At 49.4% G+C, this 27,912-nt stretch overlaps 1 protein-coding gene across 1 annotated transcript in view; it reads right to left on the reverse strand.

The window, feature by feature from the left end:
• KLHL25 (kelch like family member 25) overlaps positions 1 to 20,545 on the reverse strand; it is a 42,950-nt gene extending 22,405 nt beyond the window's left edge. The window contains 1 exon segment of the mRNA XM_005666300.3: positions 20,359 to 20,545. The gene's annotated coding sequence lies outside the window, so the exon portion shown is untranslated.

The raw sequence follows: 27,912 nt of genomic DNA on the forward strand, positions 1-27,912 counted from the left end.
ATTTTTGTTGAGCATTTTTGCATCTATATTCATCAAAGATATTGGGCCGATAGTTTTCTGGACAGCTGCATGTAAATCAAAGAAACTAGAACAAACCCTCACACCATGCACAAAAATAAACTCAAAATGGCTTAAAGCCTTAAATATAAGACAAGACACCTGGAGGAGAACATAGGCAAAACATTCTCTGACATCAACCTTATGAATATTTTCTCAGGTCAGTCTCCCAAAGCAACAGAAATAAAAGCAAAAATAAACCAGTGGGACCTAATCAAACTGAAAAGCTTTTGCACAACAAAGGAAACCAAAAAGAAAACAAAAAGACAACTTACAGAATGAGAGAAACTAGTTTCAAATGATGCAACTGACAAGGGCTTAATCTCTAGAATATACAAGCAACTTATTCAACTCAACAGCAAAAAAGCCAACAACCAAATTAAAAAATGGGCAAAAGACCTGAACAGACATTTCTCCAAGGAAGATATACAGATGGCCAACAAGCACATGAAAAAATGCTCAACACCACTGATTATTAGAGAAATGCAAATCAAAACTACGAGATACCACCTCACACCAGTCAGAATGGCCATCATTAATAAGTCCACAAATAACAAATGCTGGAGGGGGTGTGGAGAAAAGGGAACCCTCCTACACTTTGGTGGGAATGTAAGCTGGTACAACCACTATGGAGAACAGTATGGAGATACCATAGAAATCTATACATAGAACTACCATATGACCCAGCAATCCCACTCTTGGGCATATATCCAGACAAAACTTTCCTTAAAAAAGAGACATGCACCTGCATGTTCATTGCAGCTCTATTCACAATAGCCAAGATGTGGAAACAACCCAAATGTCCATCGACAGATGACTGGATTAGGAAGATGTGGTACACATACACAATGGAATACTGCTCAGCCATAAAAAAGAACAAAATAATGCCATTTGCAGCAACATGAATGGAACTGGAGACTCTCATACTCAGTGAAATAAGTCAGAAAGAGAAGGACAAATACCATATGATATCGCTTATATCTGGAATCTAATAAAAGGCACAAATGAACCTTTCCACAGAAAAGAAAATCATGGACTTGCAGAATAGACTTGTGGTTGCCAAGGGGGAGGGGGAGGGAGTGGGATGGAGTGGGAGCTTGGGGTTAATAGATTCAAACTATTGCTTTTGGAATGGATTAGCAATTAGATCCTGCTGTGTAGCACCAGGAACTATGTCTAGTCACTTATGATGGAGCATGATAATGTGTGAAAATAGAATGTGTACATGTATGTGCAACTGGGTCACCATGTTGTACAGTAGAAAAAAAAATTGTATTGGGGGAAATAACTATTAAAATAATAATAATAATAAAGAAAGGGAAAAAAATGTATGTGTGCAGTCAGGTCTGTCCAGGCTCTTGGAAGCCTGTCTCCATGGCCCCCTGCCTTCACGGCCCCAGTAAATCAGATGCTCTCATGCTGTATGTATCTCAGGACTATTTTGATTACCTAAGCGTCATCCCAGGCTTTGATGGATTTAAGGCACATAAATTAACTGCACGACACTGCCATGCACCAAATCAGCAATTTATCATTCTGCTAAGAGGTATTGATCCATCTCCAATGATTCTTGGCTCCCCAGACTGCCATCCTTACCTGCAGCGAAGCGCTCAAAATGCAACCAAACAACAATGTGCTCAGCTCATTCCTCTCATCCTCCTTGGAAAGTTAACTAAACACACAAGGAAACAAAGTAGCCAAGAGGTAAGACCTTCAGAAGAAAACCAGACATGCTCGCCCTCAGATTCCACTGACTAGGAGCTAAAGGCCTCCATTCTCTGAGAAAAAGGCACCAGAAGTGATTGAAGCTGGATTTGGTGGGGCGGAGGGGGGTATCACTCTGGGGGAGGCCCGGCTTTTTCCTGCAGCACTAACCCCCTCCTCAGCCAAGAGGTAGCCGTTTTCAAAATGGGGGTGTCAACCCCATCATTCTTTGCTAGAGGCCAGAGGGAGTGGGAAAAGCCCAGCGCCCAGGCAGAGGGGGATTTGCGGGTAATGTGTTTCTAACTCACTCATCCACCAGAAGCTTCCCGAACAATTCCCATGCGTCAGGCCAGGCACAGAGAGAAAGGGTTCTTGTCCCCCCACAGGGCTGCACTCTGGGATTGGCAGTGTGGAAGGGGTCGGGGGGAGACAGACCAGCGAGGAGGAAACAAACCAGGAAGGAAACTTACTTCCTGGGAGTTCTGGGAGGAAAAAGTGGCACCAGGCCACAGAATGAGAAGAAGGCCCCTGTGAAGAGGGCACATGTGAGCTGAAACTGAAGTGACAAGTGGAGCCAGGATGTGACGGTGGGGAAAGGAGGGTTCAGATGGAGAAACAGCAGGTGCAAAAGGCTGGGAGGAAACCACTGGCCATTTAGGGAAGAGAAAGGCCAGGGACAGGTAGGGGCACCATCACACAGGGCCGGTGGCATCTGAGCCCTGGTGCCAGATGTGTGGGCGAAGACTTTGCCTTGGACATTCAATGGCAGCAGGTGGACCCCAGCCTGGAGAGGGGAGGGGCAGCAGGTGTTCCGCCCCAGCTGTACTGGCACAGCTGTGCCAAAAGCAGCCCTGAAGAAAGTCGAAGCTCTGCAATGCCAGTGTGTAGGAATAGGGCTCCTGAAAACAGCACAGCCCTTACTGTGCGACCTGGGGAAAAGTGACTCACCTCTCTGGGCCTACTTTTCTCAACCATAAAATGAAGAAAATGGCCGCTACGTTATAGGTTTGCTGTGAGAATTACATGCGACAGTCAACGATGAGCATTTAGGACAGCCTGGATCTCTCCTGCTCACTGTCAGCTATTTTATTATTGTTGCTGTTGTCATTACCGCTGTCACTGAATAGAGAACAGAGCAGGCATTCCTGATCCTGGCTCCACCCCCACCCTCCAAATTGAATAAGGGGATTTTCACCGTCTCTACTCTAGTCATTTTTAAGTTGATTTTTTTAAAAAAATGAGTAATATTTTTGTAATCAGGAAAAATGCTGAAGGTTTCCATCGAGCGTGCTGGATCTGGGTTCTCCTGGGACCATAATAACAAAAGACTCCAACACTATCAGATATCACATCTGTGCAGGGCCGTGGGCTGCAATGCCGTTCTGGGGGGCAGCCCAGGATGCTGCAGCTCAAACCCCACCCCTGCCCGTGTCTGGTGGACACACACACCTCGGGGAAGACCATGGAGTGCAGGGGCAGCCAACCGCCCAATTTTCAAATGGAAAACAAACTAAGCACCTTATGAAGCAGATAAGTCCAATTGTTAGTGGAAAGTAAAATCAGTATGACCACTGTAACTGAATCAGAGCCACAGATCATTCTAGATAAAAGTGAATTATCAGACAATGGGTTCTTTCCCTAGATGCTTCTGCCTTCCAATGGTCTTTTCTTTTAAAAAGAGAACAGAAAACAACTATTTGTATTTATTTAAAAATTGCACGTACCTGATTACTGAAAATGCAACAGGTTAAAACTGTTTTGGTTTTTTTTTTTTTTTGGCTATGTATTTATTTATTTTTGATCTTATTTTTTTCTACTTTCGATTGTGAAGGACTTCAGACCTGCAGTAAAGTTACGGGAATTGTGTAACGCACGCCTTCTGCGCTCATGCCATTTGTCTGCTGGCTGCTCTGCCCTACTCGACCCCTGCCTCAGCTGGAGCCCCATCCCTCCTGCAGGGCTGGCCATGGGGTAAGTTCTAGAACAGAGGGAAGCTCAGGGAAGCAGGGGAGGGTGTCTGCTTCACACACTGCTTGGTAATAAATGGGGTTTCTCTTCTGGTAGCACCAGAATGTCCTGTGTCAAACAGCTCCCCACAAAGGGTGGATGGTGAGCCAGCCAGCCCCTGAGTTCACCAGAGCAGGGCAGAACCCCACCCCTTTCACACTCTCTCACACTGGTTCCCACCTGCTGTTCCAAGGTCGTGATCAACACTGCCACTGTACCCTCTCACAAGGGCCACACACACACACACACAGTCTCGGGTGGGCAGTGAATCTGGGGACCACCCTACACATGGCCCAGACACCTGCACCCAAAGCCAGAAATGGAAGGTAGACCCAGCAGACCCAGAGCGCAGGCAAATGCTGCAGTGCCTCCTCCACCAGCTCTGGCATTTTTACTTAATGCACACAAGTGTTAAGCACATTTAAGGAAGCACAGCCACTTGAGCTTCCATGATTGATAGCCAAGTCTCAAGCTGACAGCAGCCTCTGGTTGTCAAGGAGCCAGAGTTATTATTACGAGTTGATAGATGCTACGGGGGATGGATGCCAACTCCACCGGTGTGGGCAGGCCACTACTGGAGGGAGGGTCGGATGCTGCACTACCCTTGCCTTCCCGGGGCAGAGGACAGGAGGTGAGGGGTCAAGGCCTGTGAAACTCTGCTGAAAGATGAAGCAACACCTGTTGCAAAGAATCAGTAGGGAATTCTGGTTGGGAAGGAAGCCACATTGGGCATGTGACTGCATGTACCTATACTGTGCTGGGCACCTTAGTTATGATTTCATCCTCACAACTAAGCCCGACCAGATTATGACTGTTTAGTCCAGATGGGCAAGGTTATGCTGCAGCAACAAACAGCCCCAAATCTCGGTGACTTTGGAGACAAACCCTTATTTCTTGCTCATGCTCCATGCACTGTGCTTTAGTTGGTGCTTAGGGTGGGGAGGGGAGGAGAGAGCTCTTCTCATCACTGTCACTCCCAGGGACCCACAAGACAGAGCAGCCACCATGTCACCAGATCATCATGCCAGCGGGAAGAGAGAGAACGCTCTGGCAATTCAGTGCTTGACCTGGAAGGTCACTCCCGTCACATTGGCCAAAACCAGTCACGTGACTTCACACACCCAGGACAGTGCCTGAAGGGTAATCCTATCCTATGGCTACTAGTTCTGTACTTTGCAGATAAGAAAACAGCAGCTCAGAGATTGATGGTCCTGAGTACTACTACTACTAAGTCATAGAGACTGAGTACTTCCTACATAGGAGGCCCTCCTCTGAGTGCTTCTGACAGGCTGGGCCACTGGGCAGGGAGCGTGGGCAATTACTCCCTGCCACAGGGGGGACTGCCTGGGCCATGCTTCCAGCCCAGCAGGCACAGCCACAGACAGTCAGCACCCTCTTTTCCGCCAGGTCCTGCTCTTGTGAGTGTGAGCTCCATGACCCACGTGAGACAGGCCAACAGGCACAACCAGGGGGCTCAGTCATCCTGACAAGATACTACAAAAATGAAACAAAAGATGAAAATCCCCAGAAACAGCCCCTAACACGGATATTTTCGGGGGCAAGGGGGTAAGGGAGGTGGTGGGCGAGGGACACTGCCCTAAGGAGGCAAAAACTGGTTCTTGGAGGGCAGAAAAAAAAAAAAATCTTATTTCTGTACAAAGCACGGATTTACATATAGAATATCGACAGACTTACAGTATATCTGGTATTAAAATGTATTGGTGGAGGCAGGATTGAGTGAAGTTAGGAAAAAAGATCTAAGGTTTAGCCAGGGGAAAGTGATACGGCTGAGAAACACTGCAAACAAAATAACTATTTTCACTTTGGCTTCTTATTTTCAGCTTTTATCTCCAAACATTTTACAGTGCTGCAATCACAGAATACCATTTTACATTCTTTTTCCCGATTTCACCTAGTTTGCATACATCTACCCCTCATTCACCACTGAACACAGATAGACTAGGGACCTCCGGCCTGCAGACCCTGGGATGAATGGGCCCAGGCTCTCTGGGGTTGTCAGCTGTGATCTTTAATGTCTATGAAGTATACAGCCACCATGACTCACTAATTCATTCATCGACGGTGTCGGAATTTGTACCCAATGAACAAATAACACCTTTTGCTTGTGGTGAATTATGAATTACTGTATTCTCTTGAGATAAAATCTTTGGAGAAGAATTACAGATGTTTGATGTCATACTGTCCTAAAAGCTGTTTACCATGCTTAATTAAACCACCCCTGCAACAAAGAGGCTTCTTCCAGCTAAAGGAGGAGTGGCTCAGACACCTCCAAACACGGTGGGGAAGGGCAGGGAGAAGCTGCTGCCAGGCCTCTACTGCTGTGTCCTGCAGCCGTTTGGTGGGGCTGCCCGGACTGTCTCTGGCCCCTGAAGCTGGGCGTCTGCAAGCCCAGCTGTTGCTCCAGACGGGAGCAGGGCCAGTGAAATGGACACCACTGCTCTAATCACAGAGGGGACAAAGAACTTGGCGCTCAGGTTTGCCCATCTGTTGAAATCACTCGTTTCCTTTTACTTATTCAGAGCGAGACGGAGAGAGAAAGTGGGGCAGGGGAGAGCTCCCCACCCCTACTCCCCGCAAAGCAAACATCGTTGCCTCCCAGTCCTGGTTCCTCCTTCTTCAGCAGGACTGCTGGGGGGCGGGGGGGGCCTGGAGGGAGGCTGTCTCTCTTCCTGTCTGTTACCCTGAAAGATTCGCAAAGGCCTACACATCGAGCCATTAAAAGCGCTCTGGCCTAGATATCACTTTCAATGAGCCACCTGGAGTGACAGGCTGGGAGGAAAATGAACTGCAGAAGAGATGGGGGGAAAAAAAAACAGTCAAGCACTGTTGGCCACTTACTCCCTGTGCTCTAGAAGCTTCGTTCTACTGCAGCCTGTCAGTGTGGGTATCAAAACGGAATGGGAATGTCCCTCCGTGGCTAAAGCCCATGGAGAGGGGAGGGGAGTGTAGCTGGAGAGCAACTGGGCAAGATCTTTCAGAGTGACAAAGGCACATGCCCTCTGCCCTAGCCTCTCCACGTCTAGGAGTCCTGCCCTCCATTGTCACAGCTGCATGCTTCCTTTTGGCTGAGAGTGGAAAAGGCTGGAAACAGCCTCAGCGTTCATGGGTAAGAGGCCCAGTTAAATACACGCTCGTTCATTCATGGAGTGGAACACTATAGAACTATATATAGAGAGAGATAGATATACATACACATATATAAAATAAGCAACTGGCTTTCTCTGCTACAATGAGAGGTGCTGTGAATAGTTTGCCGTCTCCTACATCTGCTAAAAACCAACCAACTAGTTACACAGACACGCAATACGCACACCTCCTGGAGATGCACAGGCTGTCTCTGGCAGGCTGGCTAAGAAACTAGTCGATAGTAGCTACTGCTGGGGAGGAGGGCAGGGAGGCTGTCTTCGCCGCACACCCCACCGACCCTGCCAGACTCTGCACCACAGGCAGGGTCACTTTTTTAGACCTTGCTGGATGTAAGCCTATGTGCCAGGCACCACTCCTTCTTTCACCTCATCTTTAGGGCACCCCTTAGAGGCGCCGATGTTCCTCCTGTACAGATGGGCAAATTGAGGCTCAGAGAAGATAAGAAATGCGTGTATGTCCTCAGTATTCAAAGCTGTTTGGCTCCAAAGTCCCTGCTCAAATGTCAAAATTGGGGCTGTTCACAATGAAGAACCACCTTCCAGGCTGCAAAGGCCATGTGGGCCTGAATGGGAGATGCTATTTTAAATGAAAAACACTTGAAGAGTTCCCATCGGGGCTCAGCGGAAATGAATCTGATTAGTATCCATGAGGACACAGGTTCGATCCCTGGCCTCACTCAGTGGGTTAAGGATCCGGCGTTGCCATGAGCAGTGGCGCAGGCACAGACGTGGCTCGGATCTGGCGTGGCTGTGGCATATGCTAGCGGCTGCAGCTCTGATTCAACCTCTAGCCTAGGAACTTCCACATGCTGTGGGTGCAGCCCTAAAAAGACAAAAGAAAAACACGTGATTTCTCAAATACTTCGCTGTCACTTAGCAAACCCAAATCTTCCTTCCTGGGCCCCAGGAAAGCAGAAGTATGTGGAGATGTGTCTCCCCACCTGCCTGACCAAGTGCCACCCTGAACAGAGCATTCAAAGGATGGTGGTTGACTTGAGGACACAGACCAGGCCTGCGTCACAAGCTCTCTCAGGCATCTGCCTTTCCTCCCTGCCTGGAATACTGGGGCCCTTTGCTGGCACTGCCACCTCCATGCTGCAAGGCCTGTGCCTGGTATTCAAACGCTCAGGGTCTCAGTTTCCACACTTGTAAAATGGGCGTGAAAATAATCACACCAACCCTGCAGGATTGCTGAGGGACTAAAGAGGGTTAGCAAAGTACAGAGCTGGGCTCGGGGCCCAAGCCCAGGTCCCAGCTTGCAGGAGCTTTGTGTAGCACTGCCGTTTCCAAACGGCTTGGTCCCAGGATCTTTTGACAATTTAAACACGGTTGAGGGAGTTTCCATTGCAGCCCGACTGGTATCCCCAAGGATGTGGGTTTGATTCCTGGCCTTGCTTAGTGGGTTAATGATCCAGCATTGCCACAAGCTGTAGTGTAGACTGCAAATGTGGCTTGGATCTGGTGTTGCTGTGGCTGTGGCATAGGCCTCAGCTGCAGCTCCAATTCAACCCCTAGCCCCAGAACTTCCATATGCTGCAGGTGTGGCCATAAAAAATTTTATTAAAATTAAAAATAAATAAACATGGTTGAGGACTCTAAGGGGCTTCTGTTATGTGTGGTTTGACCTATTGATATTTATCACATACAAAATTAAAACTGAGAAAAAATTAAAATGTATACTAGTTAACTTTAAAACAATAATAAGCTCATTACAGGTTAGCATAAATAACAGTTGTTTTTCCATGAATCTCATTTCCAAAAAAAAATCTGTATTGAGAATAGTGGCTAGATTCTCATGTCGGCTTTTGCATTCATTTTGCTGTAAAACTTTTTATTTTTTATTTTTTTGTCTTTTTGCCATTTCTTGGGCCGCTCCCGCGGCATATGGAGGTTCCCAGGCTAGAGGTCGAATCGGAGCTATAGCTGCCAGCCTACACCAGAGCCACAGCAACGCGAGATATGAGCCGCGTCTGCAACCTACACCTCAGCTCACGGCAACGCTGGATCGTTAACCCACTGAGCACAGGCAGGGATCGAACCCACAACCTCGTGGTTCCTTGTAGGATTCGTTAACCACTGTGCCACGACGGGAACTCCAAAACTTTTTTTTCTTATTACAGTTGATTTATAATATTGTGTTAGTTTCAGGTATACAGCAAAGTAATTTAATTACATACATACATATTTTTTAGATTATCTCCCATTATAGGTTATTATAAGATATTTAATACAGTTCCCAGTGCTGTACAATAAATCCTTATGGCTTATCTATTTTATATACTGTAGGTTTTTTATCGGTTAATCCCATACTCTTCAACATTGTAAAAACTTTTTTTATTGAAGAACAGAAGAAAAGCCAGCCACACACTGATAGGGAGTTAGAAAAGGAAGGTGATATTAAGAGTCTTCTAAGGTCACTGTGGGTCTTCCTCTTTGATAAAACACCAGGACTTGACAAGCAGTAGATTCTTAAAGATTAGCTGCACTGTGCGACCAGAGCCCATGCAGTGACCTTGTGCACTCTGTGATCTGCCTGTCTCCCGGTCTGTCTTGCACTTTGGCTCTGATTTGGGAACTTTGTGCAATGGTCACTTGGAAAACATTGGTTCACGGAGTTATGCCCTACGAGAGAATGAGTGAAGAAGGCAAATAATAGCTGGGTGTTACTGTGAAAAGTTTTGACCTTGTGGACCCCAAAAGAATCCCAGGGACCCTCCTGGAACACACTCTGAGAACCCTGGGTTAGCACAACTTCCTCTACAGTAGCCATGGTTTTTAAAAAGAACTCAGAAAAAACTTCCATGGAAAGCGATAGGCAGTGAGTGTGGGATCACCTGCCCCCCCCTCGCATGGACAGGAGCCAGTGGCCTCCCTTCCGAGAACCTCCCCCCACCCCCCACCCCCCTGCTCTGCTCCTCCCTCCATCACCAGACGCTTTCCTCTCACCACCTGACCCCTCATTTCCCCCCAAATAACAGACCTCAGTGGTTTGCCGAGGGCAGGGCCTGAGCTGGCAAACTACAGGGGCCGTGCGTGGGCTGCTGCCCTTGGACTTTGCAGTTGATAATTCTTGGTCTCTTGAAATTACACGTGTAATGTGTATTTATAGCCAAATACATGGGTGCCCAGAAATGGCAACTCCTTCATATACACATTTTTAGCAAATTGTTCGGCCATGAAGTTCCATTAGCTCCTTTCTGGGCCCCTTGTGTGGCTGGTCCCACAAGGTGAGGTCTTCAGCACGGCAAGCTGGGCTATGATGGGCCCTGGCCCCAGTCTCTCCCGCTCCCCCAATCTGAGGCCAAAGCTTCTCTTTTGTTCACCAGGCTCTCATGCGCAAAAGCCTTCAGTAAGGCTTTGACATCCAGCCTTATTCAGTCTGCTCCCCAGCCCTCTCCCCCACCACCTCCTGAGATGCTTGCTGGCCTTTCTACCTCTCCTCCCCCCATTCTCCCTGCTGAAGCCCTGCTCCCTCTCCCCCTAAGCCTTCTTGTTTTTTTTTTTTTTGTTTTTTTTTTTTTGTCTTTTTGCCTTTTCTTGGGCCGCTCCCGCGGCACATGGAGGTTCCCAGGCTAGGGGTCTAATCGGAGCTGTAGCCGCTGGCCTACGCCAGAGCCACAGCAACGCTGGATCCGAGCCGCGTCTGCAACCTACACCACAGCTCACGGCAACGCTGGATCGTTAACCCACTGAGCAAGGGCAGGGACCGAACCCGCAACCTCATGGTTTCTAGTCGGATTCGTTAACCACTGCGCCACGACAGGAACTCCAAGCCTTCTTGTTTTAAAGTCACCCCCTCCTCTGGACTTGACATCTGTCTGATAGGTAGGGAGCCTTGTACACGGTAGATAAAAAATCAACATGGCAAGTAATTTTTGAGCACCTTCTATGGGCTGGCCCCTGTGCTATGTACCAGGAACATGACAGAGAGTATCAGAACATTTTTGTCTCATCTCCTGCAATTAACATTCTAATACTCACTGGCTCTTTGCTGCAGTGATATTGCTTCTCTAATTCAGCCTTATTTATTCCTTCAGGTCACTTCATACTCTGCCTTTATTTTTATTTCCAACTCCCCGAGGACAGTATTCTGTGTTATTTTTGCTGCTTAGAATACATTAGCTGTTCAATAATACTACAGATTAGCCACAATATTCACTAGAATAAGAGTCAAAAAGGTCCTCGTGAGAGATGCCCAGTGTCTGTTGTATTAACTTGCAATATGATTGGTGTGTTTCATGTTTAGGTATTTTCTTTTCTTCTGTCTTTTTAGGGCCACAACCGCAGCATATGGAGGTTCCCAGGCTAGGGGTAGAATAGAAGCTGCAGCTGCTGGTCTATACCACAGCCACAGCAACTCAGGATCTGAGCTGTGCCTGCAACCTACACCACAGCTCATGGCTATGCTGGATCCTGAACCCACTGAGCAAGACCAGGGATCGAACCTGTGTCTTCATGGATACTAGTCAGATTCGCTTCCACTGAGCCATGATGGGAACTCCATGTTTAGGTATCTTAAATGCTGGGTGGGAAAGAGCAACCCCCATTCCTGTCCCAAATCACAGGAATCAAACTGGAGACGCTGGCCTCAAGCAGCCTGATGAGATGGTTAGGCACTAAGGCCCCGGCACTGCTGTTTCCACCTATACGATTGGCTCAGATACTAACAATCTCTGACCCTCAGTTTTCTCGCCGGAAAATCGGGATAGGGGAACAGGTGTCCCTATGTCAACATGTTATTAAATGAGATGGTCCATGTAAAGAGCTCAACACAGCAGGACACAGGGAATCCACTCTGTTCAGGAGAGCCGAGGTTACCAATGTTGTGACAGCCCCTGCTGGCATGAGCCTTTGGTAAGAAAATTCAAAGATGGTTCCATGATTGCCATCCTTGGTCTTACTCTGTGACCATGTTACCTACATGGTAAAGAGATCTGCAGATATAATGAATGATGTTTACTTACCCTAAAAGAGGGAAATTCTCTCGGTGGACCTGAACTAATCACATAAGCCCTTTACAGCAGCGTTCGCTCCAGCTGACTGTAGAAGGGGATGTCAGATATTTGAAGCAGGAAAGGATCTGATGTCCTGCTGCTGACCAGGAGATGGAGAGGGGTGTGGCAAGGAAAGCAGCAGCCAGTAGGAGCCAAGATCAGCACCCAGTTGACTGCCAGGGAGGAGAGGGGGACCTCAGTCCTACCACCTCCAGGAATTTGATTCTGCAACAACCTGAATGAGCCTGGAAGCAGATTATCCCTAAGAGCCTCAGGATAAGACCTCAGTTCAGCTGGTACCTTGACCTTGGACTTGAGATACCCAAGGCAAAGAACCCACTCGAGCCAGGCTTCTCACCTACAGAACTGTGAGCTAATATATAGACATTGTTTAAGCCACCAAGTTTGGGTGATCTGCTACGCAGCAACAGAAGCTAACATAAGCCCTGCTTGGCTTCCAGCAATAATGCATACAAATTGAAAACACACCAAGTGCTTGTCCGAAGGGTTTGGGGATTGGCACTTTCTGCATCCTTAATAGGCATGGGTGACACGTGAGGGCTGGGACTGTCTTAACCTCTCTAGCACTTAGCAGCGTGACTATCATATTGCAGATTCTCAATAATTTCGCTTAACAAAATTTCAACTTCCTGGGCAGTCAGGAATGGTTTATAGCTCCCCAGGTGTCCTTCATAATTGCAGAACCAGCCAATTATAAGGTGTTCAGGTGCACTAATCTGGACAAATCCCAGCAAAGGTCTCTTTTTTGCCTAGAGGAAAACTCCAGACACTGCAAGTGGTTCAGAGGAAGCCACCCGGTACCCGAGGTAGGTATGTGTCTGCGTGCAAACGAATCTCACTTTACATGCCCACTGACCGTGCTGCAGTCCCTGACTCGGCCTGCGGCAGCCTCCCAGGACTCACAGGCCGGCCAAACCCTGACATTCTGCTGGTAATTGTATCTTCCAGTAAAGAATCCTAGTTGGTAAAAATAGCAGCTGCAACTTCCTGCAACACGGACAGACCAGTTGATCCTGGTGCCTGAAAGGAAAGCTGGAGACTCACTCCATCTCACTCTGACTCTGAGAAGCCTCTGCAAGCTGGGCTGGGGGTGGCTGTGGGGTGGGACCTACTCTGCCCCGCCCCCATGGACTGCCTTCAAGCCAGTTCCCAAGTGAGTTGCTCCCTTCAGGAAAAAACCCAACGCTCAGAATCAGGGGATACCTAGTAAATGCAAAACATGCCTGCAGCCAAGAGGCCTCCCGACCAAAACTATCTGGTGGGGGGTGGGGTGGGCCACTGTCCCTCGTTTGGCAGCTATCACCCTCCCATGTCTGTCCACCTTCCTATCTGTGGCCTAGTGCCTCCCCCCAACTTCCTTCCCCCATCTCCAACTAGGTAGGGCTGCTGGGGATACAGAAGCCTCCACCCCGGCTTAGGTCCCAGGTGGCAGCCGGGGAATCCAAGCCAAGCCCAGACACTGCTCCCCATGGTGGGGCCCTGTTGCTGTGTTAGAGCCCACCTGGGGAAGGACAGGAGAGCCTGGCTAAAATGTCCCCAGGCACCTGAATCCCAGCAGTAATGAATTCCTCCAGGGGCTTAGGCCACTGGGCCACCAGCCCCTGGCTCCCCCAGCATGGGGCCTGAGGACCACATGGGTCTGGATGCTGTCTTTCCTTTGTCGGTCTCCATAGGCTCCCCTCCTTCTATCTCCACATCAAGCGTGTGGGCCTTTTTCTCAATCTTTTGCTTGTTTTAAAGCCTCCTGTTATAGGAAAACAGACGAGGACCCCCAAAGTAGCAGACATGGAAATTCATGAAGTTCTAGGAGCCCCAACCATTGGCCTCTACCTACAGATAACAGGCCATCAGTCTGTGGTGACCAACGCCCCTTTCTGAGCCTTGCTGTGGACCAGCTAGAGGACTTCTTGGCTCATTTCTCTGACTCGGCTGGGTGAGGCCCTCTGCATCTCAGGCATACGGGGCAGACGCCCCACCTAATGCCACCCCAGCCCCTCCCCTGGACACACTGGCTGCTCAGAAACACTCACATCCATTCAAGTGTTCTGGGCTCCAGATAGTTGCCTTTCACTAGCAAAACCCATGATGTCTGCAGAGCTTTTCAGCATAAAATGAACTTTCAGGAATGTTTTCCCATGCACAACACGCAGCAGCCTGGCAGGGGGGAGGGCAGGGATTAAAAGGGCCTCATTTCACAGATGAGTACGCAGGGCGAAGGCTTTGCTGAGCCCCCAGCTACAGTCAGGAGATCAGCAAGAGGCAGTGCCAGCACTCGATAGACCCAGATCTTCTGGAAAAGCAATGGTGGATTATAATAAAAAGAGGAAGCCTCGATAAACTGATCACTTTAAAAAAAAAAAAAAAAGGGAATGAGATCATTTTCCCCTATCACATTAGCTAAAAGGAAAGACATGGATAATATCAAATATGGGTGAGGATGTGGGGAAACAGGCTCTCAGACATCATCAGTGGGAGAGTAACCTGGCTTAACAGTCTTTGCAAAAGGCATTTGGTTTTTGACAATGAAAATTTCAAGACCAGAAAGGTGTCTATCAAGGATGCACATGATTTTGTGGATTACAGGGGGGCAGAACTCAGACACAATTCATCTCCAAACATCTCCTCGAGGAGACTGTGAACAGAAAAGTGGTGGTTTGGCCACACTGTGGAATAGTATACAGCTGTGAAAAGGGAAAGAGCACCACCACATACTAAACGATAGTTATGGAGTACTGAGTATGATCTGGATTATAGGAGAACAAAATCTGCATATGAAAAGGGACAAGAAGAGTATGCACCCAACTGCTGACAGATACCAAGGATGGGGCCATGTTCATACCATGCTCTGTTTTTTCTTACACTGGTTATAAGAGGAATCTACCGATGCGTGAGTGAAATTAAAGATAAGACAACTTAAAAGGAACCCGCTTTCTTTAGCCTCCCCACAAATCAGAATATTCCAGAATACAAGGGCTACAGCCTATCTCTGGGTCTCATCTCCACCCCGTCACCAGCCTGGGATATTCCCTTGTTTGGAGCACCCTTTCTCACATCTTCCCACAGCTGCCTCCTGCAGTCTTGGAAACATCACCAGCCCTCAGAGGCCTACTTTGAGGCCCCCTTGTCTCAGCGGATGCTTGATCCTTTCCCTCACACCTCACCGTCCTCCTCCTGCAGCCCAACCATAACTCTGTTTATCTTGTCTGCCTTCCCCAGGTGAATGGGGCTCTAGGACGGCGGGGATCTTGCCTATTCTCTACCACATCACAGAACCTGGCTGAAAACAAACTGCAAAAAAGACTCATTGGACACATGAGGAATGGAGACACCAATGACAGTCCATTTCTTCACATGGCCAATGGTTCTGGCCACACCACCCCAGGCCAGCACTGAGCCATAACCACCCGACTGCTGGGCTCACCGGCCAGAGGCCAAGCTTCCAAGCAGGGACCCTCTTTGAACCTGACTTTCTCTTCCCAGGTTCTGAGCCATTCAGAAGGTGCTAAATAAATGGTTGCTGCCTGAATGGAGCCATACATCTTGCTCTCCGGGATTTCCCAAACCGCGAACAAGAGAGTCACTCACAGGTCAAGAGACTTGGTGCCCAGGGTCTTGCAAGCCCAGCTAGGATGCAGCAGAACTTGAACTCTGAAGGCTGGATGCAATGGCTTTCTAGAAAAAGAGCTCCTCTGTCTCTTGGCCCTCATTCCTGCCTGGAGAAATCTGGCTTGGCCACCTGCAAACCTGGAAGGCAGCTCATCCTGGAGTTTGATCGAGCAAAGCTTCTCTTACCTTAATTAGGAAATTAATTCCATTCACCCTAGATTAATCTGTGGTCAGCCTCGCCTTTGGGGACCAATGGGAACAGGTGAAAAATAAGCAAGGTTTTTGGTTTCCATTCTTTCCCTGCATCCTAGTCTGATGGGCGGCTGACAGTCAAAGGTGTCTTCCTGGCAGGGGTGGGTGGGGAATGACACTCTTGGCCAATGTGGTCCTCCCTCTGGCGACAGCTGACATAGTTCTCCCACGGCCCTGCTCTGCCCCCGCCTCCCGCCTCCTCACAGAAGGAGCCATCAGACTGGTCTGGCAGGCGCCTCCTTGGCAAAGCGGCAGTGTGCAGGAGTCTGGCGTGGCCCTCCGTCCCCGTGGGCTCATCATCCCTCCTGCTCCTGGGAACTCTTTGTCAATCCCTCCTCTTGGAGATGGCCCTGGGCTCTGTGCCCATGAGACATCCCAGAGGCTAGGTCTCCCACACCTGCTGCCCAGCTCCCTGCCTGGGACCAGCCAGAGCAACCTTGGGAATCGAGTCACCCACATGCCACCTTCCCTTGGGCCCATCTTTGGCACAGTTTTATCTTTGACCCAGTCCTCTGGCTTCACCAGCCTCTTATCTACGAGCACCCAGTGCCTGCAGGCCCTTCACACCTGAACCCTAGACTCCAAGGCAGTGGGCAGAAGCAAGGAACCTAGGGAGGAGAGCCCTCTCTCTCTGGAGATAGTCTGACTCAGTTTCCACTCACCAAGAAAGGAAAGGAAAGGAGACACATGCCTACTCAGACCTCTTTCATTCTATAAGAAGGAAAATGAGGGCTCAGAGAGGGAAAGCAACCTGCCCAAAGGCCAACAGCACACATCAAACGCAGAGCAGGAACCAGAATGCCAGACTCCTGCCTTCTAATTCAGCCCCTCTGCACTCTACTGGGCCTGTTGCTCTTCCTGCTCATGAGAGCTATGCAAGTAACTCAGGCCTTATAAAACTACCTAATAGCAGAAGTTGCAAGAACTTTTGATATTTTCACCAAGACATTTAATAGAAGCATTGTACAGAAGAGCAAATTGAGGCCATACAGCTAAGGGGACCTAGGGGAAGTCACACAGACCAGCAGAGGCAGAGCGCAACTCCCAGACCCCCACCGAAGTGCTCTTTCTGCCAACTCATCGCAGATGTGAGGGTTCCAATCACGGGATAGTTGATGAAGAGGTGGAATTGGCCATGGACCTCAGTCACATTGAGACCAGGTGGAGCCCAGAGAGCTTCCTCCAAACCTTGTCCAACTCAGGGATGCAGGAGACCATTGTGGGGGGCAAAGAATGGCTGGGGAGATTTTTATGTATCTGCAGAAACATACTGCCAGACTTCCCAACTAACTAGATTTCTGAGAACACAGAGCTAACACTTTTAAGAACAGGTTAATGAGCCACACACGTCTACCATTTTCCATCCAAAAAGGCACTGACAGAGCTGGGAAGGAAAGGTTTAGCAGTAAGAAGGAACAAAGTCTGCTGGCACTAGACGGAGAACACAGGGGCGGTGCGGGTGGCTGGGGCCCTGGAGAAGGCTGACCACAGACACACAGGCAGCATCTGTACCCAAGCATGGTTCTCAAGCCCAGGCTCTTGCCCCGACTCGGTGCTGAAGAGAATTAACAGGCGCTTTCCCATCCCTGAGCCCTCTCTGTCTCCATCCTCATAATCCCCCTTCCCTGTGCCTAACAGCCAGGGACCTGGAGTCAGTCTGGCAAAGTGAGTGCCTGAAGGAACAGGTATCAGCTTTAGCTACCTTTACATCAGGGTGGGAACAGTGCTGCTCAGGGGCCAGGTGGTCCAGGAAAGGGAGCAGGACCTGCTGGGGAGGCTGGGCTGACTGCCATCACCTGGGGACAGACCCAGGTTCCTAAGAGGGAAGGCCTGATGGGATGCTGTGAGTAAAAGCTGTGGATGCAACGCTCTCCCCACCCCCCACCCCCAGCTGTCCTAACTAAGTGTTTTCTGGCTGGGAAAACGCTTCAACAGCCCTGGCTGCCTAAGGCAATTCAATTATGAAATTTACCACATTAGATGAAAACCAGCATCTCAATCAGCCAATTCATTTGTGTCTGGCCTCTCTGTTTTCTCATGCCAGCTCTACGGGCCCCCTCCTTGGCCAGGCCACACCCACACTGAGGGCTGATCCAGAGGGACTAAGGGCTCAGGTGATGGGCTGGTCTTTTAGTGCTGGTGGCCGCGATTCTCCCGGGATCCCCGGAGCAGAGAGGCTGCATCCAGAAGCCACTCATCTTCCCGGGGAACTCCTGGAATAGCTGACTCCACAGGTCAGACCACTGCAGTTTCAGGTGGTCTGAGGCTTTGCATTGCCTCCCACCTGACTTCTCCCCGACCCCAGCCTACACCTGTCTGAGGTCACCAATGAATTGGTCTCTGGGAGAAGTAGGAGGGGATGCGGGGAGGGAGCGGCCCAGGACACACCTTTCTCATCTTTACTTAATCAAGGCATCCTCTCTCCAGGAAGCTTTCGCCATCCGTGCCCCTCCTGTGGCCCCCTCAGCTACCCTTGCTGCCTTTGTCACTGGGGTACTGTGCACACACCTCGATGTGTCAGGGCCCCTAACACACTGGTCCTGGAGCTCCCTGAAGGCAGGGTCCCAATTAAGACCCTTCGAACCATGAATCAACGAATGAATGAAAAACTATTCACTAAACGACACTCCCGCTGACCCTCCTTATGCATCACAGTGATAAATGCCAAGAACCAAGCCTACTTTCCCAGCAGACCAGGAAGGCTGAGGCTTGGGTAATGGTCTTCTTCCCTTCCTGCCCACCTCTGCCACATCAAGCCCCTGCAGGTTTAAGATGCTATTAAGGGGCATCAGGCTGTAGGAGCTGCCTCTGGCGTGGAGTGTGCAAATTGCCCGCAGCTCCCCTCTCTGCACCACAAACATAAATCTGGCTGCTGCCTGAGCCCCAGGACGGAGGTCTCTGCCATTTCTACCTTCCTTTTTAACAGCCTTCATGGAATCACTTCCTGACAAAGGGAATGACTCAAGATTGAGACAGCTGCCAGGCCTGGAAGAAGACTGACTCTGTCATCCTCCAAAGGCATGGTTTGGGGCCTCAAGGACCCCGTGTTAGGAGGACACCAAACCTGCCCCTGCTGGGGTGAACCTTGGGTCCTACTCCTCCCCAGTCCTCAAATGCAAGCGTCCTCCAACATCCCCTGGCCATCCCAACAGCAGAGCTTGGCTCAATGAGCAGCAGTACCACCTGCGAATGGGGAGAGATTAAGCCCAGGGTTCCCAAGAGCCCGACCCCAAGTCACAGTCATCAGAGTCTGGCCCATGATAAGACCGTGGGGCTTCTTCATCCTCTTCCAGTACCATGGCAACTTCCCTCCCTCCCTCAGGCAGCCACAGTGAAACCAAAAGGCCCAGACACCTGGCCTTCCCTGCCCTGAGTCACCAGGAAGGGCCAAAGCTCAGGGAGTCTTCCCCCTACCTAATGCAACCCAGCAGGACCAAGAGCGCCCGCATTAAACCTGCTGCATTAAACCCGCGGGGCGCCTGGGTCTGCCCCCACCCCAATCCCTTTGTTAAGATCTCGAATAAAGATTTCTCTGCTCAAAGATAGTGGAAATGAACTTTGGGGGCTTTGAAATAGCAGCACAAAAAGAGTGTACGGTGCCCCTGTGGGCACGTCTCCCAGCAGGAAAGCTCCTCAAGCAACCACAAGGGGGGAAAGGAGGGGGCGTGCCTATGTGCTGTGGGGTCGCGGAGCCTGGGAAAGATGGGGTGAGCAGGGCAACCGGGGCGGAGAAGGCTTGCTCTGGCGCTCTAGGGTGGCAGCCACCCCGGGGTGGGGAGTGGGGAGGCAGGTGGGCAGGATTTAGAGCATGTGACCATTCCTCTGCTGCTCCCCAGTTCTCTAAACAGAGAGGAGGGGCCCTGTCAGGTGGGACAGAAACGGCCGGGGCAGAGAGGTGGAGGCCTCGGGGTTCGGGCTCTCGTGGACGACCTTTCCCTAGTTAAACCCCTCGGCCCTCACTCAGCAGGAGACAGGCAGCCATCTGGCCCTCGGCGACAAGTGCGCGGGGACTTTGTCCGGCCCGCTCAAATACTCAAAGACAGGCAGCCTGCTCTTTCCAGGATCGATAGTAATTTTTTCAAAAGAGAGTCTGCGGACTCAATGAATCAAGCACTCCCAGGGGAAAGAGTTGCAGCTCCCGCGCGCAACATCCATTTGCAAAACAATTCATTCCCTCGCTCGGAGCTTTCAGCAAATACCCTCGCCGAGTCCCCAGGCACGAGGGAGGCGGGAGGAGCGGGGTAGGGGAGGGGGTGGCGGACTACAGTCCCCCTCTCTCCACCATTGTCCCCAACTCCAGCCCCCACTGTATCCCGAGGTGCCTGAGGCGGTTCCTGGGACCTGAGCCCAGCTGCTCTGTTCCGGGGCACGCAGTCCCGCGAGGCTCACTTTGCCAGGGGCTCCCAAAGCAGGGCGCTCAGGACCCCGCGCCCCTGGGACCGGGGTGGGGGGAGGTGGGGGTCGGGGAGTGACAAGTGCCAATGCCAGCGGCCGGGCGCGCTGCTAGACCGGCCCAAAGACGGCGTCCCCAGCACAGCCCTGGTACTCACTACTCCGGTGGTCGCCGTCCACCGCGCTCAGAGGCCACTAGCAGCCCGCGCGAGGCTCCGCAACCCTCGGCGCCGCCGCCGCCGCCGCTCCCCTCCCCCGGCTCGCCGAAGCCTTGGAGGTAGCCGCTGCTGCGGTACAGCTCCGGCGCCGCCGACAAACTAGTTTCTCCGGCCTTCCCGCCCCGCCTCCCGGCCTGAAGCCAATCAGAGGCGGCGCCTCTGTGATGGATGGCCTGTCGAACCCGTAGTTCAGTCCGAAAGAGGAGAAAGGGGTGGGCACTGGGCTGCGCCGGCTCCGCGAAAAGGCGGGGCGGGGAGAGGAAAAGGACTTCGACCAGATTCTTAAAGAGACAGGCGTCTGCCCGCCCCCGCGGCCGAAGTTTGCGAACAAAACCCAACGGTGTTCTCTCGAGCTTTCCGAAGGATGGAACTTTGTGAATTGCAAATGCCTCTTCTGTACCCGGTCTGCGACACACTTTTAGTTGTGGAAGTGTTAAGGAAACCTTTTCTTTTTACTCTGGGGTTGTTGCACTGTTTGGGATTTTCTTCAGCCACTGAACCCCATCTGAACTTGAAATATATATTTTTCAGGGTACTTCAGCTCTCCTAATAGTCTCATTTCGCGCTGAGTTCCTTTTGTAAGCCGACCTTCAAATATTCATTCATCCATTCATTCCACAAACATTTTCTGGGCGCCTGCGCAATGACCTAGGTTCAGAGTGGGGAAAATGATCTATATTCTCATTCTTGACTTCTCCAGGTTGCTGTGTATTCAACTTCTTCACCTTTAACATGACAGGTAAAAAATCCTCATAGGAATATTCCCAGAATTAAAGGAGAGAAACTCCTATGACAAAGTAAGTGCACAATAAATGTCCTTTCTTTCCTCTCTCCCATTGAAAATGGGTAATTCAAGTAGATCACTTAAGGATACAAAAGCCCTGGTCAAGTAGAGTGTTATGATAAGTGTTATAAGAGCCAAGAAGGGGGCGGAGAGAATTCCCAGGAAGCAGAGGTCACACTGACGGAAGGTGCAAGGAAGGTTTATGAGGAGGGGAGATTGCACAAAAGATTGAATGAGGGCTAGGATTTTGGCTGAGGGAAACTGGGCGGGAGAGCCCCTGGGCAGAAAGCTGTTTAGAGTGTTCAGAAGAGATCCCGGGATTAAAAGGCTGTAAAATGATAGGGAAGATGGCAGGTATTTGGGGGGAAACAGTATGGTGTGGAGAAAAGAGTTCAAATCCCAGTTCTGCCTGTCAAGACCTGTTTAGAACTGAAGGCAGAGTGCTCAGGCTCTCTGGGTGTTGGATTGTTACTGGTGGAAGGAAGGTTCTAGAACCTATTTTTCAGGGTTATGTAAAGATTAGATGAGAGAGCTTATATACTGGGCCCAGCATCTAGTAAGTGGTCAGTATAGATTTGTATCTTCATTTGGGTAAAATACAAGGACTCTTTTTTTTTTTTTTTTTTTTCTAATATGAGGATTCTAATGGTCAAGACCAATCTTGGCCAGAGGTAAGAAGCTAGCCAAGTGTGCCATTGAGGTGCTTTCCAAGGGGAAAAGGTGGCATCAAAATAATTGGTCCATTAAAGAAATGACACAGATCACATTTGTAGTTTTAGCCTCCTGCCAATTTTCTAGAGCTAGAGTATTTATATAATTGTAGGTTTAGATGAAGTTCCACATACTAAATTGATTCTTAGCAAGTTCATAACCATTGCTTATTATTCCATTCAGGTTCTCTGTGAAATTATAAGTGCTAACCATCTACAATCTGGTCCACATTATCATTTTCCCCCCTCCTCAACTCCAAGCTTAAATTAGGTACTGGAATATATTAAAATTAAATGTAGGCAATAGAATAAAATCAGACCAAGAACACGTGTTGAGTCATTGAATTTAGATATGATTTGGAAGGAACAGAGGGGATGGAGCTCGCTTTGCCATCTGTCTCAGTTTTTGCTGTAGACCCTGGAGCATAATCACTGTCATGGCCCCTACCAGCCAATGTTGTAGGGACCCACATACCTGTTAGTCCACCCCACCCCACTGCACAGGGAGTTCTGGAAGGGCAGGGACCATGACAAACTGTGTAGACAACTTGGTTCCTCAGATAAGTTGTCCACACAGTTTTGAAGTACTATGAATAATACAACTCAGAATTGGACTTTGCTGCATTATGAGAGAAAACCTAAAATAACTGTGAATTTTAAAAATCTAGAAGTTTGTTTCTAGCTCATGCAAAATAAATCTAAAGTTAAGTAATCAATGACTATTTGGCAACTCCGCAGTTATGAAGAGCATGGGCTCTTCTGCCATCCTTAATGCTTGGTTTCCATTTGCCGATGCTTCATGATTCAAGACGGCTGCTGCAGCTCCAACTCTCACACCTACCTTCCAGACAACAGGAAGGAATCCAAGTAGAAGAGCAGGTATGTGCCTCCTAACCATGATAGCTCCATTTAAGTAGGTTGCAGAAGTCCCATGTGATGCTTACATGTACACTTTATGTAGACATTTATATGCATGTGTTGCCTCTCCAAACAGAGTCAGGGTTCTCTTACCAAGAACAAGGGAGCGGGTTCTTGGTTGTCAACCAATAGTCTTGGTCCACACCTTTTTCCCCCCTCCTGGCATTGCCATCTGTCCAGTATCCTGGTAGTTCAGGATCTAAAGTCTTAGAAATTCTGAGATGATGTACAGAATCCCATACCTCTTTGTTGCTGGATGATTGAACTCTTGGTTCTTCTACCTCGCTGGAGGTTCCTTTCCAGTCTCCTCTGCTGATCCCTCCTCAGGTCCCAAATGTCCCAAATATTGGAGTAGCTGAGAGTGCAGAAAAGCAAAACCTCTTCCTACCTACGTTCATAACTCTAGGTGATTTCATCTAGGCCCGGACCTTATGTTCACAGAAAGAGGGGCAGCTTCTGAATCAGTCCTCCTATCCAACTGCTCCGTGAACTCCAGGCCTGAAGGTGCATCTGGTTACTTGACATCTTGGCTTGGATGTCTCCCCTTAGCCCCAACTGAGCTCCTGATATATTACCTTGCACAAGATCTTGCTCTTCCAGTGGGCTTCCCCATCTCAGGAAGGGACGACCCAATCTTCTGCTCAAATAAAAAATCTTGGCACCATTCTGTCTCTCCCCACCTCCCATCCTTGTCCAATCTGAGCACTTCTTACCTCTTTTCCTGCCTCCACCAAACTGATCCAAGTCACCATCACCTCCCCCCTGGACCATTACAACAGCCTCCTGAAGCATCTCCCACCACTGCTTCCTGGAGTCTGTTCTCAACACAGCCACCAGAGGGGGGCTTCTTATGACGTAATTTGACTGTGTCCATTGTCCCCTCGAAATCCTCCAATGGCTCCCCTCTCACTCAGGGTCCTCACGTTGGCCAACAGGCCTGACCCGATCTGGCCTGGCCCACCCCTCACACTTATTTCCACCTCCCTGCCCCAAACTCTGCTTCAGGCTCACTAACCCCTTTGCCAGGGCTCAAGCAAGTCAAGCCCACTCCCACTGTGGGGCCTTCGCTGATTCTACCCAGGAAGCTCTTTCCCCAATATCCTTGTGGTTTCCTCCCTGCTCCCTCAAGTTTCTGCACAGATGTTACCTTCCCTAAGGTCTTGCTGGCCACCTGCTTCAAATAACCACATTCCCCACCCTGGCAACCCCTAGCCCTCCATGTCTTCAAAGTACTTACTTCCACATGAAGTTCTGTAGTTATCATGTACACAGTGAGAGAGATTGACAGGGAAGCAGCCCTGACTTCTGGGAGCTGACCCTGAATGCAGAGCTAGGCTTTGCTGTTCAACACAGACAATTTGGCTACATTACCATCAGACAAGCTCTCTGGATGACCATGATGGGTCAAGACAAAAACACGATCACTCCAAAATCATGTCTGAACACAGCAAAGCACCAGCATTGTCCAAGCCACAAAAAACCAAAATCCGTAGCTCCTGGTCAATGGAAGTGACTGCTGTTTCTTTATTAATTACAGCTTTGGTCTCCATCTGATCTTCCCCCTTTCAGATGAGATTTACTGAGATACCCTATCTTAGATTCACTACTGCTTTCTGGCAGCACCCAATCCAGAGAGAAGTCGCACCCCACTGTAAGATCCTTGTGCCGAGATGCCCTTGGCTGCCCCGTGGTGTGTGGGCTCTCTCCCAAGTAAAAAACCCAATTGTTCATGTACAGGTGTTCGTGGTTGACAGTACAAATGTGTGTATGCATGTACATGCATACACACGCATGCAGACACACACACACACACACACACACTTTATTTTGCCTGGGGAGATTTAATTGGCTGCCTGCTCTCCCAGGATATAAATTCCAGGAGAACTAGGGTTTGCATTCACTGCTCCGTTTCCAGACCTAGAACAGTGCCTGGCCCATAGCAGGCTCTCCATCCATCTGTATTCAATGAATTCAGAATGAATTATTGAATGTGGCTTCAGAGGCAGCATTAGCTACCGTGAAGTCAGTAGTTTCTGATCTCAGTGCTGGAGAAATTCAATCAAGTTTCCCATTTTGGGTCAAGCTCCCCCCAAATGGAACCCTGGGTCAGGTGGGGCCCACCCAGGGCAAGGCTGTGACAGGAGATGGCTTGGTCAGCTTTGGTTCCAGAGGGAGGGGCCGGGAGTGAATGATTGCCCTCCTAGGGGAGGAGCTGGGATCAAGGTCACTGGTGAGTCACCACTTCAGCTCTGGGAGTACAAAGGAGCAGGGAAGGGCTGGAGTTGGTAGGGACAGAGGCTGCAAGAGGTGGGACAGTGTCCTGCCCTCATCTGGTGGCAGGGTGTGGATGGCATAAGGAAGATACCCTCTGAATTTGCTGCTTTTTTTTTTTTTTAATTTTTTTGGCTTTTCAGAGCTTCCCCTGTGGCATATGGACATTCCCAGGCTAGGGGCGGAATCACAGCTGCAGCTGCCGGCCCATGGCACAGCCACAGCAATGCCAAATCTGAGCCTTGTCTGCAACATACACTATGGCTCATGGCAATGCTGGATCCTTAACCCACTGAGGGAGGCGAGGGATCAAACCTGCACCCTCCTGGATACCAGTTAGGTTTGTAATCTGCAGAATAACTCTTGAACTTGCTGCTCTTTCTCCCTCAAGATTCTGCAGCCACTTGGCAGTCTCCATTCAGCAGTGCCCATGAAGCCCCTTCCCCAAAGATACCTGCCGGCACTGCCAGAAATGCCACCATGAGACCTTTGCTTGATATAACAGGACACTCACCTTGATCACTGCATCCTGGTGGTGTGGGAAGGGCCAAAGGGGAGACGGTGTTGGTCTATGGGGAAGCAGGCACCTGCAGAGACACCAGTGGGGAGGTTCAGAGGTCCAGGGCCCAGCAGTGGAGGAGCTGGACCAAGGGGGTGGGAATGAGCTGCAGGAAAGAAGATAAGAAAACATCACAGAACAAATGCCTTCTTTGAGAAATGTTGGCGGGACCTGCCCCACTCCCTTCTTTCCCATAAACCAGAGTCAAAACACAGTGCAGAGCAAGGGTTCATAACAACTCTTGAAGATGCAAAACAGGGTGTAGAGTGTGCTACCTTTGGCACCCAACGTGGGAGAAACCAGAAAGTGGACTTGTCCATGCCCTTGACACTGTGTATGTAAATGAAGATGCTGTGAGAGGACATTGAGAAAGTGGGCCCGGTGGTCCCCCACGAGTGAGGAGAGGAGGTGAGCTGATGCAGGGCCAGGATGGAGACAGGGCCGGATAGTTAGAGACTTTGACTTCTGAGCTGCACAAATCTATCGTTTGTCCAAAAAAAATTTTTTTAAACCAATCAGAAGCTTCAAAATGAAATAAAGTCATGTACTTCTATACACAGCAAAGGATGGGAGAAGAGGAAGAATAAAGAAGATTGGTGCTCTCTGTATATGGTCTAGAATTTTAGAAAATAGGTACAGATTTTCTTTGTATAATAAAAAAATGTTTAAAAAAAAGGGAGTGGCTCAGTGGCTCAGTGGGTTAGGGATCTGGTGTTATCACTGCTATGACTCAGATTGCTGGTGTGGCATGGGTTTGATCCCTGGCCCCAGAACTTCTGCATGCCATGGACACAGCCAAAAAATACATAAAATAAAAGAAGGAAGGAAGAAAGGAAGTGAGGGAAGAGAAAAATGACATTTGGAGACAGCAGAACAAGCTGGGTTTGTGTGACCCAGTATGAACAAACTTGCTGTGTAACCATGAGCAGATGATTTTGACTCATCTGAGCCTCAGTTTCTCCATCAGTAAAGTGGGGGTAAAAAAAATAGTACAACTAATACAACATTGTCAATCAACTATACTCCAATAAAATTAAACTTAAAAATAAATAAAAAATAAAAATAGCACAATTCAGATACTACTAGTACCTACTTCATAGGGTTCCTGAAAAGTTTAAATTAAGAAAAAAAAATCTGTGAGGAACACTTAGCCCAGACTAATAAACCCTTAAATATTAGCAGCTGTGATTAAGACTAAGGCATTTGGGAGTTCCCACTGTGGCTCCGTGGGAAAAAAACCCAACTAGTATCCACGAGGATGCAGGTTCCATCCCTGGCTTTGCTCAGTGGGTTAAGGATCCAGTGTTGCTGTGAGCTGTGGTGTATGTAGGTCACAGACATGGCTTGGATCCTGCATTGCTGTGGCTGTAGTATAGGCCAGCAGCCGTAGCTCTGATTGGACCCATAGCCTGGGAACTTCCATATGCCACAGGTGTGGCCCTAATTTAAAAAAAAAAAAAAAAAGACTAGGCGTTTGTCAGGTACCAAGGAGTGTCCCTGAGTTGCTTATCCTAAGTGTTCAATTAATTGTAATTGTTACTTGGTAATAATACCATAACTCTGCAGGTGGTTTCTGGTGACTGCCCCGCTGGAGGGGCAGGAGCCTTATACCTTTCATTTGCCACCCCTGAAAATCTATCCCAATTAAAGTCCTGATCTCTCCTGGATGTTGGGGCCAGGTGTCCATCCCTCAGGCCTCTCCCTAAGCATCCATGAAATCAGTGGGTGGGGGTCGGGGGGTATAGCCAGGACAAGACCAAAGGATTCCTGGGCCTGGCTCCAGAAGGGCATCGCCAGGAAAATAGACAGTGTGTCCTGTGGGATTTTCTTCCACGCTTCAATGAGCCCATGCATAGCCAAATGGGAGTGGTATCTAGAAGTTGTTTAAAGGCTATAAGCTTTTTTCATTGATGTGCTGATTTTAAAAAATGTTTATTGAATGCCCCGCAGGTTCTAGCACAATGCTGGAAGCCGAGTAGATCTGGAGGGAGATGGGGCACAGAGGTGAATAAATCATTGTCCTTGTCCTTAAAAATAGCACAACTAGGAGTTCCCATTGTGGCTCAGTGGCAATGAACCTGACAGTATCCATGAAGATACGGGTTTGATCCCTGGCCTTGCTCAGTGGGTTAAAGATATGGTGTTGCCGTGAGTTGTGGGGTAGATCACAGATGCAGCTCGGATCTGGCATTGCTGTGGCTGTGACATAGGCTGGCAGCTGCAGCTCTGATTGGCTCTCTAGGCTGGGAACC

Source organism: Sus scrofa, chromosome 7 (assembly GCF_000003025.6).
Source record: "Sus scrofa isolate TJ Tabasco breed Duroc chromosome 7, Sscrofa11.1, whole genome shotgun sequence".
NCBI lineage: Eukaryota > Metazoa > Chordata > Mammalia > Artiodactyla > Suidae > Sus > Sus scrofa.